Source organism: Ostrea edulis, chromosome 1, assembly GCF_947568905.1.
Source record: "Ostrea edulis chromosome 1, xbOstEdul1.1, whole genome shotgun sequence".
Classification (NCBI taxonomy): Eukaryota; Metazoa; Mollusca; class Bivalvia; order Ostreida; family Ostreidae; genus Ostrea; species Ostrea edulis.
In genome coordinates this window covers 36,386,862-36,399,024 of record NC_079164.1, presented here as the reverse complement: position 1 = coordinate 36,399,024, position 12,163 = coordinate 36,386,862, and the positions used below count along the sequence as shown (strand labels likewise).

At 34.0% G+C, this 12,163-nt stretch overlaps 1 long non-coding RNA gene across 1 annotated transcript in view; it reads right to left on the bottom strand.

Moving 5' to 3' along the window:
• Positions 1-6,495, bottom strand: part of LOC125657962 (uncharacterized) — a 78,197-nt gene extending 71,702 nt beyond the window's left edge. The window contains exon 1 of the long non-coding RNA XR_008798084.1: positions 6,445-6,495. This is a non-coding gene — a long non-coding RNA (uncharacterized LOC125657962). The remainder of the gene's footprint in view (positions 1-6,444) is intronic.
• Positions 6,496-12,163: the final 5,668 nt, after the last annotated feature.

Sequence of the window (12,163 nt, the reverse complement as noted above, 5' to 3'; positions counted from 1 at the left end):
TGATGTCACTCCTCTTCTTTATTATTTAGGTAAGAATTTGGAAATAGAGCCCGAAATATCTTTGTTACTATTTTCCTTGTTGGCGGCAACATGGTTATATATGAACCTTGGTTTGTTTAGACATTGTTATAAGGTGATTTATGATGTGTTTTCATCAAGTAGCGTGCTTCTTGATATAGCATTTTCTGGTCACGTGCTTTAAAGGTTAGAGCAAAGCCTGTTATTTCATTACTAGTTTGGTAAGCAAGTACATCTTTTTTAGGAATGAATATTGAATAGACAGTGTAAGTGGTGTAAGAGATGTATTTTATAATTTTCTGAAATTTTATGAGACAACAGATTGTTTCCGGAATTAGCTACGTTGAACCGTTTGCGGTTTGGATTTTAGAATATTGTAATCTGTTTCCGGTTTGAGGAAAATGTAAACAAATACCGTTATTTTCATGTATCTGTTTAGACCTTTTAAATCTGGTAACTTTATTAAATAACATTAATATACAGGTAGACGTCACCATTAGTCACACTTTGATTCTAGTAAGAATGTAATTTGTGCTGTGTTGACACTGTAAATCCCCTTGACGAAATGAGTTTATATATATAGTAATATGTTTTACGGCGTGACCGTGTTTGAGGGCGAAGCAAACAAATTTTGGCATTGGTATCTATATCCAAAACAGAACAAAAACAACCCGAAGTTAGCACGAGGACAGAGCTGTATCAAAGCATTTTGATCCGCCTATATATTGAACGCGGGAAATATAACGTAATCGATGTAAACAGTACATTGTGACGTCATATTCAGCATCGTTATTTAACAAATTTACAAACATAGCGTTTGAACCACAACAAAAAACATGGCGTTAATCGTGGAGTGATTATATATGATTAAGAAAATAAGATTTACATGCTTTTACGGATTTTATGTAACATCTCAGAACGACGTGAACTAGGGTAGACGAGGTTCAAAATGGAGAAATACATGTCCACGCGCTAATATTCGAATCGACGCCATTGGTACCAAACTTTTCAAGTTCCATAGGTATGGTTTAATTTTTCATTATTTCCCTATATTTTCCTTTTAAACATGTATATACGTGTTACCTATAGGGAGAGCTCCGCTCTCACGGCCGTGAGAGGGCTTCGCCCTCTATTACATTGTGTATGTTTTCTTTTGACTTTTGCTGTTGCTGAAACCCGCGAAATAAATACATGTTATACATCAAGTTGATGTCACTCCTCTTCTTTATTATTTAGATCTGCCAGGTGCGGGTTACAATATATTTCTTGAAATGAAACATTAACAAGCAAAGAACGAGCTTGTATATTTTCATGACGTATTTCTTAAGTTTTAAATATACTTCTGGGCAGATGTTAATTGATTTAAGACCAATTGAAATAACTTGCATTTTTGAAACAATGAAAAGTACACAAACGCAGAAAAACAATGGAAACAGAGATTTTAAAAAAGTCGTAAACGGAGAAAGACGTGTTTTGATTCTGATAAAAAAAAAATTAAAAGCCAATTTTCAAAGTGAAGATGAGTATTAAACAGAGGGAAAGAAACCAGGTTGAGTGTAATTCGATGCTGGACAAACTAATCCATCGATACAATTAATTTCACAAAACATTTAAATCGCTATTTTGTGACGTAGTATCATGAAGAGTATCAGCTTTAGTGTAGTGAACTACCTTAAGAGGCTGTTTAAGTACTTGTACATTCATGTGTACGTCAAAATAAACCAAATAATAGAAGCTGTGGCCATTTTCTGTAATAAAAAGCACAAGTTCCCATTGTTAATTATACAACTGGTACTAGAGGTGTATAGAGTAAGAAACCATTTTACAATAGATTCCCCAAAATTGAAGGACCTGAGTGCCTTTACAATAAAATCCCATTCCAATGAATCAAATGCTTTTTCAAAATCTAATAATAATAATAACAATCCTGGCTAATTTTGGTTTTTTAGATAGTCAATCAAATCATACAAAAAAAAAAAAACCGAGTGTTTTCACCAATAAACCGTCCCTTTATAAAACCCTTCTGAGAGTCACTTATGATACTTTTTAGTACTTTCTTTAAACGATTTGCTATGGCACTAGAACCGATTTTGTAATCAACATTTAATAATGATATTGGTTCCCAATTTTTTATATAGCGTCTATCTTTTTCTTCTTTGGGAATGCAGGTTATTACACCTTGGGATTGAAATTAAAAGACAAATTGTTGATTTTAAAAACAATGCAAAGTACACCATGGATTGTTGAGTCCAAATCAGTGTATTGTACAGAAAATGAACTCTAGTTCTTATGTTAAATTTTTATAGCAAGTCTTGAAGGAAAAGGAGTTCATAGCCCCACAACTCAAAAGAGAGAAGTGGGAAACTTATCTCAGTGAAACTATTTCAGAAAAATGTTGGGAATGTCGTTATATGAATGCATAATTATGAACAAAGGAAACAAAATTAGTTTATCTTCAATACCGTATTCTTATGAGCCTGTCAACTCGACGTGATCCGACTCTTCGGATCAAGTTACTGTAGTAATAATATATATTTATATGTGTAGAACAAAATCACAATTTAACTTTCATGACACAGACTGCCGCTGAATGTCATAATTACATAGCCAAGACTGTTTAAATCTCATTTCACCCAGGCATGTAGAGTCAGTTTGGGAGATTTTTATATAATGATCGTATTCTATTAGTTTCATATGCAAATAAAGCATGTTTAGCATGGTATACATTATACTTTATTTTAAGTCTATGATGTGTTTAGCATGCTATACATTATACTTTATTTTAAGCCTATGATGTGTTTAGCATGCTATACATTATACTTTATTTTAAGCCTATGATGTGTTTAGCATGCTATACATTATACTTTATTTTAAGCCTATGGGGTTTTTAGCATGCTATACATTATACTTTATTTTAAGCCTATGATGTGTTTAGCATGGTATACATTGTACTTTAAGTTTATGGGTTTTTAGCATTGTATACATCATACTTTATTTTAAGCTTATTACATATGTATATGTTTGACAGGGTATACATTCTACTTTATTTTAAGCCTATTTTCTGTTTACCAGGGTATACATTATATTTTATTTTAAGCCTATGGGTGTTTAGCATGTTTGCCCAACTATTTATTTTGTATTGCCTGTAGGAGTTATGAAATTGATCACTGTTCGTTATCTTCACCTTGCATACATTATACTTTAAGTCTATGATGTGTTTAGCACGGTATATATTATACTTTAGATTAAGCCTGTGATGTGTTTAACATGGTATACATTATATTTTATTTTAAGCCTATGATGTTTTTAGCATGGTATACATTATACTTTAAGTCTATGATATGTTTAGCATGGTATACATTATACTTTATTTTAAGCCTATGATATGTTTAGCATGGTATACATTGTACTTTATTTTAAACCTATGGTGTTTTAGCATGGTATACATTATACTTTATATTAAGCCTATTATGTATTAAGCATGGTATACATTATACTTTATTTCGAGTATATGGGGTTTTTAGTATGGTATACATTATACTTTATTTTAAGCATATGATGCGTTTAAGCATGGTATACATTATACTTTATTTTAAGTCTATGGGGTTTTTAGCATGGTATACAGTGTACCTTATTTTAAGCCTATGGGTTTTTTAGCATGGTATACATTATACTTTATCTTAAGTCTATGGGTTTTTTAGTATGGTATACATTATACTTTATTTTAAGCCTATGGGGTTTTTAGCATGGTATACATTATACTTTATCTTAAGCCTACGGGGTTTTAGCATGGTGTACATTATACTTTATTTTAAGCCTATGGGTTTTTTAGCATGGTATACATTATACTTTATTTTTAGCCTATGATGTGTTTAAGCATGGTATACATTATACTTTATTTTAAGCCTGTGATGTGTTTAGCGGGGTACACATTATACTTTATTTTAAGCCTATTATGTATTAAGCATGGTATACATTATACTTTATTTTAAGTCTATGGGGTTTTTAGCATGGTATACAGTGTACTTTATTTTAAGCCTATGGGGTTTTTAGCATGGTATACATTATACTTTATTTTAAGCCTATGGGTTTTTTTAGCATGGTATACATTATACTTTATTTTAAGCCTATGGGTTTTTTAGCATGGTATACATTATACTTTATTTTAAGCCTATAGGGTTTTTAGCATGGTATACATTATACTTTATTTTAATCCTATGGGGTTTTTAGCATGGTATACAGTGTACTTTATTTTAAATATATGGGGTTTTTAGCATGGTATACATTATACTTTATTTTAAGCCTACGGGGTTTTTAGCATGGTATACAGTGTACTTTCACTGTGTTTAAGTGATGTATAACATCAGACTATGGAAACAGTATCTTCATGTTTTGACATTGAAATGTTTAGCTATGTGTAAACACAGCTTTCTTATTTTGATATTAATTTGTTTCGCTCGACATGCCCCATATGGACACAGTTATTTAAGGGATATCATCGTATGAATTCGCAATATTTATGCCGTTCTTGTCACACTGATTCTGACTACAGATTACTCCGTTTATTTGATCGGGATGTAGGGCTCACGGAGGATGTGACCGGTTGACAGGGGATGGATGTTTACTCCTCCATATCTGAAGGACCCGTGATTCTCATTTTTAAATACCAAGGTTTGTCGAAGGAGCAATCAATACCTACGTTTAGGTTAGACGCACGAGCGGGACCTTGAACTCCTGGCCAGGAATCGAATGATCTAACACTGAGCTACCGCGACCGTAAAATGTTATATAATACTAGTAATTAAACATGACTGAATGAGTATAATCAAAAGAAACTTATGATATGAAACATGATATTTTGAAATACTTTGAATTCGCAATATTTATACTATTTATCAATAATGGTTTTTTAAAAAGTACATAAAGTCTTATAAAACATCATTGCTCTGTATCTTTAAACCACATTTAAGACTTTTCAGCTGCCCTGCACGAGACTTTTAATATACTCCTTTCCCAGTGGAAAATAGAACATTTTCTTTTCATTTCTCATTACCAAAACCACTTAACTTCTTCAGCAATCTTTTAAAGATGTACACCAGAAAACTTTATAACAAGTGAACATACACTAGTATTCAAAATGACACATGTTTCTTTTCAAAAATCCTCATTGTCTTATATTATGTTTGAGTTACACCCGAGCAGGTCTTGTTATAGTGTAAATGTTAAATGAATGATACTAATAGAATCCTTCATTAGTACGAGTGTGAGATAGGGAAATTCCACCGAGGGGACAAGATTCGCAGTCTTGGACGAGGCTTTGCCGAGTCCTAGACAGCGAATCTTGTTCCAGAGGTGGAATTTCCCTATCCCACACGAGTAAATAATGAAGGATTATTTTTCTCACATTTTAACTACAGTTTAGCGCATAAAATTAGGAGCTTTCAGAAAATTTTAGATTATCAAAATCCTCATTTGAACTTCGATGCAAAAACTAATTAGATAGGCAGAAAGAGCATACCCGAAAATGGTTTAAACTTTAAGTGTAAACTAAAAACCCCAAGGTTGTCCACCAGAAAGCTATACTACATTAAAATTTAAAGATAACAATGCAAAATATTTTTACTTCACTGTGTAACGTAAATCTTCACCGTGTAACGTCAAACTCCCCGTCGAGGCCTCATTACGTCACAGTGCCTACGAATAGACCTCTCCTATGTGACGCACCACAATATACAGATTTGTATATTGTGAGTCCGCGATTATCACGCAGACAAATTACACTAAAGAAGTAGTTCGCAGTTAAAAGTCTGAAGATATTAGTATTAAAAGCATTAATATAAAAGTATGGATTTTATTTTAAACATAAAATGATCAAAAGATCATTAAAAAGTAGGGATACTCTGTTCAAATTATTGTGTAAAGTAATGAATTTGATGTTTACGTTCTTGTTTTGAAAGTTGGTTACGTTTGACGTTATGTTTTTTCGTCATTCTACAGTGACGTCACAGTATACGCGGCCTAAGAAATCGTTATCCCATAATGCCTAAGTGGAAGAGTTTGGTTTGTGAGCAAACGAACTCTGGTGGAAGTTTGCGTGTAACGTAAATCATAGAAAATATATTACGTCACAATCAAATGACGTCGCAGCAGTGTGAGACAGAAAAATCTCACATGGCTGTCTCACATGGGTAAAGTCGATCTCACACTGGTGATAATGTGAGAAAAAACTATTACACCATGTGTCACCTCTCCTAAGATTATCTCTATCTTATGCAGTAGTTATAAATAATATTGAAGATATCAGATTTCTGGTTTTTCTTAATCTTTGAGAAATCTGCTGTATATATTCTTAGTGATAAAAAAAGTCATAGCTAAAATTCCTATCCTAAGTATTAAGATGCGCTTCTCGGTTTTGAAATATCTTACCTTTGTTATCAGTTGTTAACAGGGCTATGATACCAAATTTGTGATGTTTTATATGTTAGCGAGAAAATCCCCGACCTGATAACCCGGTCAATCATTGGTGAATCAAACTTAGGTCCTTCCCTCTCTTTTTTTTTTTTTTGCACCAATAACGATCATGATGCGATGTGTTTATTCCATGATTCCTCATTCCACAGTCTTTTCTGCCAAAATTCTTTATCTTGAATTCAATGAATTTTAAATAAATCTGCAGAACATACTACAATCATACTAGAATATTTACATTTGCAACTGTTTTCTCCTACATAACACTATTACGAGCAATACGTATCTATTTCTGGATAAATCTACTACGGGGTCAACAGAGGTCACGGCTGTGCGTATGAACATTTGTTAAAAGTAGGTAACGGGTACTACTTTTACTAAGGCAATACACATCTAGCAATCGCTCTCACTTACTACAGAAATCTTTCAATAGATGAAATCAACACCACAAAATGTATTTTACGGTTTTATTTGTATTCCAAGCAGTGGACTTTCATCAATAATTGATAAAAGCATAACTGTAAACAATGTCTTTCGTTACTAGCCTACTAGGCCTAATGTATGTCTAAATTTTCGTCTGCTACAACTTCACCCTGGTCATCGGTGATGCGGAATTGTACCTACTGCTAGACGATGACATTAGGCTTTAGCAAAAAGGTCATCCATAGGATATATGGCCGATAAGTCGTCAAAGTGCATTAAGACCTACACACCACACTGCTTCCGTGCCACAGCAGCAAGTTTATGTCGGGACATCGAAGCGAGGCGTCGTTAAAAACCTATTACAAAAAATTATCGAGTCAAAAGAAGCGTTCAGTGAGCTCATGTTTATCAACAATTATCCAAATCCAAACTGTCCCTTACCTTCGTGCAGTTCCACATTCTCTGCGATGTTCAGTTCTTTCCGGAGATTCATCTGAGCTGCGTCCTCTGTCCTGTCTATAAATAATTTGCCTACACCTGACGACTGCCGCCCTGTTCTTCATGTTCCTCCATCTCAGTCTTCTGTTAACTTCGTAATATCCACAGAATATCTTTCAAAGTCGGTCTTCAACGTCTTCACTTTTCAAAAGTCAAAGCGCATCACAACTCTAAGTGTAACACTGCGCATCCCCGTTTAAATCATAATTCCCCCACCCCCTACAATTAGACATATGGAAGAGTTTTCCATTATATACTCCCGAGTTAATGTATAAGTATATGTTGATATACTTGCTTTCTAGCGTCTTAATAATTAAAACAGTTCTTCATTTTATAGAACTTTGTTTTGTGTTGTCGTCATTTTGAACATCTATGACGCTTCGTTGTGGACGTCAACAATTTGAAATGTATGGAAACATGTTGTTAACACAATTCAGCAATGTTACCGACCAAAAATGTAAATATAAGTAATAAGGTATCATTTTAAAATATTTATCGGGATATAAATACGGGTTGGTACATGATCAAATTTTCCATAAAGCCCTTCGGGCTTTATGGAATTTGATCACGTGACCAACCCGTATTTATATCCCGATAAATATTTTTAAATGATACCTTATTTCTTAATTAACACATTTGAAATAGACAAGATATTTGATAAGAAATGGTACTTAAACGAACTATTATATCAAAAAGGTGTCGTGATTCGTAATGTATGCATCGAGAAATGAAAGATTCTGTTAAGAGGTAATATTGTGGACCTTACAGAGATGAACATCCTCTCTACTTAATTCGAAAGTACCTTTGCCTGTCACACTGACACCCATCTTTTAAAACTTAACAATCTAGATTTTAACCAAATTTGATGGAAAAAACGGAGAAGAAAGTGAACATATGCCCCACTGCCACTGCTGCTGACGTGAAAGTATCCACTCCAGCAGTGGATGGAGCGATGATTTATTTCGATGTATGTCAATAGATGGCGATATTGTTGATCACAAAGGTCCTTAATTCAAACAAATTCCTTATCATCTTTCACAAATAATTGTCAACGATGTGGGACAAGATTCGACAATACGTAGGTTCTTTCTTCTGGCATCTTACATAATGCAAAGATAACATGGAGATCGTTAAATTTATATAGAGAATGGTGCCTGTATGTGGCCGATTTAGTTTAGCAGATGAATTGAATGAAATTATCTATTGTTCCCTGGCGAGTGTGGATTTAGGTATGTCAATAGATGGGGATATGTTTCCCGATGTTTCAGTTTATGTGTGTGTGTTGGACTCCATTTATTTTAGCTTCACTGTGTGGTGTAATGTGTGTTTTTGTGGAGGCACTACTGGGGAGGGAGTTGTGTACTTATTTAGTTTTACTGTGTGTTGTAATGTGTGTTTTTGTGGAGACACTACTGGGGAGGGAGTTGTGTACTTATTTAGCTTTACTGTGTGTTGTAATGTGTGTTTTTGTGGAAACACTACTGGGGAGGGAGTTGTGTACTTATTTAGTTTTACTGTGTGTTGTAATGTGTGTTTTTGTGGAAACACTACTGGGGAGGGAGTTGTGTACTTATTTAGCTTTACTGTGTGTTGTAATGTGTGTTTTTGTGGAAACACTACTGGGGAGGGAGTTGTGTACTTATTTAGTTTTACTGTGTGTTGTAATGTGTGTTTTTGTGGAAACACTACTGGGGAGGGAGTTGTGTACTTATTTAGCTTTACTGTGTGTTGTAATGTGTGTTTTTGTGGAAACACTACTAGGGAGGGAGTTGTGTAGTTAAACATACGGTGTATTTCTGTCAGTTTCTCCTAAGTATTGTTTGTCCACGCTGGTTCCTTTGTCACGAATGTTTGCGTCACTTATGTTGTTTACATACATAGTTGTACAACCATAGGATACCTGTAGAAAATGAAGTTGTCTGAGAACCCACTTTCAAGTTTCAAATGTAAAGGGGTAATTGTCCTCTCGTAATCTAATCAATGAAAGTTTTAATATGCTATAGTTGTACGACAAATACACCAGCATTTTCCCGGTTTCCAGAGTTTCCCTGACAGAAAAGATGTAATTTCCACTAAAAATTTCTCTTATGAGTAACAAATATTATTCAAGACAAAGAAATAACAGCTCTCATTTTCATCAAGAGACAGAGGCGGCTATAAATTGCTCAGCTTAAATCATTCTTATATATTGTAGCCTATAGTCTTTTATGAAATAATATTTCTTAATTGATTCATACTGAACCCCATGGTAAAGTCATAGTGGATTGCATGGTCAACTTCATACTGGACCCCGAAAGCTAAGAAATTTGAATTTTCAAGATTTACCCTATCAAAACCTGCGCTTGAAACTCATCTTTGAAATTACATCAATGAAAAAACCTTTTGAAATAACTGATATTTCATCGAAAAAGATGTATACCATTTTTGTTGAAATCAAATTTCATACCCCCCTGCATCTTCACAAGTCAAGGGTTATTGATTCGTTACCTCACACTAACCCTTGACATCAGTCGCTATTTAAAAGTTGGGCTCGAGAAGAAGCAATATGATTGGTTTGCAGCCTGAAGCTGCAAACCAATCAGACAATGACTTTTATAATCGGTCGAAAACAAAACTAAACAGTAAACACGCATGGCGACGGCATTATGGTGTAGAATTTGTGGCCAATTAGTACAAGACAGATACCGTCGATTGATTTTCGGGAGTTCGTTTTGCTTGAAGAAACAATTAGACGAGGGTTTGGGGTATGAGCCGAATGAAAATGATGGATTGTCGAAGTACGTTTGTCGACTATGTTTTAACAAATTAAACAAATTGTCCAAAATAATGGAACAACTTCGTAAGATAGCGATTTACCACTGCCGGTTTTAGTCCCAATAATAACATCTTTTCCTTCTCTGATACATGATATCGAAAGCTTTTGGTTTTCAGTCAAATGATCGATTTCATGTTTTTCACATATCTTTTCGTGAACGGACGCCATTTTTTTACTTTCTGTTTATTCCCTTACGAAACTTTCATCTGAAACAAGAAATCCCATTGGCTGATGGATTTTAGTGTATTGCGTCATCCTTCTTCTCGAGCCCAACTTTTAAATAGCGACTGATGTCAAGGGTTAGTGCGAGGTAACGAATCAATAACCCTTGACTTGTGAAGATGACCCCCCTGTATCAATCCTACTATAGCAGAACTTTAAATATTGATAAACCCTCCTGGAGTATCATTTACAAAAACAAAATCGTAGATATGTATGAAAAAAAGGTAGCAGAATTTAATTTTAAACTTCTCAATAATCTTCTATGTAACAAATCTTTTCTCATGAAAATAAAGAAAACCGAATCAAACGTGTGGATTTTGTAAAGAAAATGTTGAAGACAATGAACACTTGATTTATTTTTATGAAAATGTAAAGCATATATGGAAAATAACGTCAAGGGTTGTCAAATTTTACATCAAATGGAAACACATTCTTATTGGATTTTATTTTGAAAACAACCACAGAATTGTCATTTTGAATAACGTAATTTCTACTATAGCAACTGTTATTTACAAATACAAGATGTACTGTAAAATCAAAGAAATTGAAGAAAACACCGAAAATATATACATGCATGTTAAAGCTTCTTTAAAGATGTACTCTCATGTATACAAAAAGCTACATATAGATTTCAATGATGTGTTTGAAAAAATTAATAATATATTGTGATGCGATTATATATATATATATATATATATATATATATATATATATATATATAAATGTTTTCTTGTTATCAAGACATGCGCCCGAATGTCTTGAACATTGTAAGGACACTTTGAAGTATGAAAAAACTAATTAAAAAAACAACAACAAAAAACTTCATACTGGACCCCATGGTCAAGTCATAGTGTAGTCTATACAGGAATATATCCCAGTGAACACCACACTCCTCCTAGGCACCTGATCCCACCTCTCTAATTTTATGCGCTCTCCTGAGATCCGTGTTAGACCTACTCTTAATTTTGTATTATATGTAGGAATTATAAGATTAATTACTGTTCGTCACCTTTACCTTTTCATGTTCAAGTTCATACGAGGCACCAAGGTCAAGTTCATATTCGACTCTATAATCAGGTATAAACACACCAGTGTCCACATTAAACGAGGCTCATGCTGTTCTTGGGAAGAGATCAGGTACCTAGGAGGAGTAAGCATCCCCTGTCGACCGGTCATAACCGCCGTGAGCCCTATATCTTAATCAGGTAAACGGATTTATCCGTAGTCAAAACCAGTGTGCCAAGGATGGCCTAACAATTGGTATGAAGCATTGTCAGATAGCATTTGACCCAATGATAGATTGTATTGGCAAACTGATGTAAAATGTTGCACCCATATTGTGTGTTACTCAGACACCCTGGGAAATAGTGTGAACTTTCATCTCCACTGTATATAGAAGCTAGCCAACGTATAAGTTCTATCATTTCTGTTCCAGTGGTTCTAAGAAATGATTTTTTTTAGAATTAATGACCGCATTCTGTCAATATTAACATTTGATACCCCAGTCAATGGGACGACTGAATTATCGTACCTATATTGGATTCCAAAACTTCACACAAATTCTTACAAAGAAAGATACATGTGCCAGTAAATGTTTTACCAATCCTCTATCTTTATTCCTCACGAAAATTTTACCTGCTGTGAAGAGAAAATTCACACGTATTGTGCACAACATATTCAAAATATGGCATCAATCAAATGTGGATTCTCAAACATTCC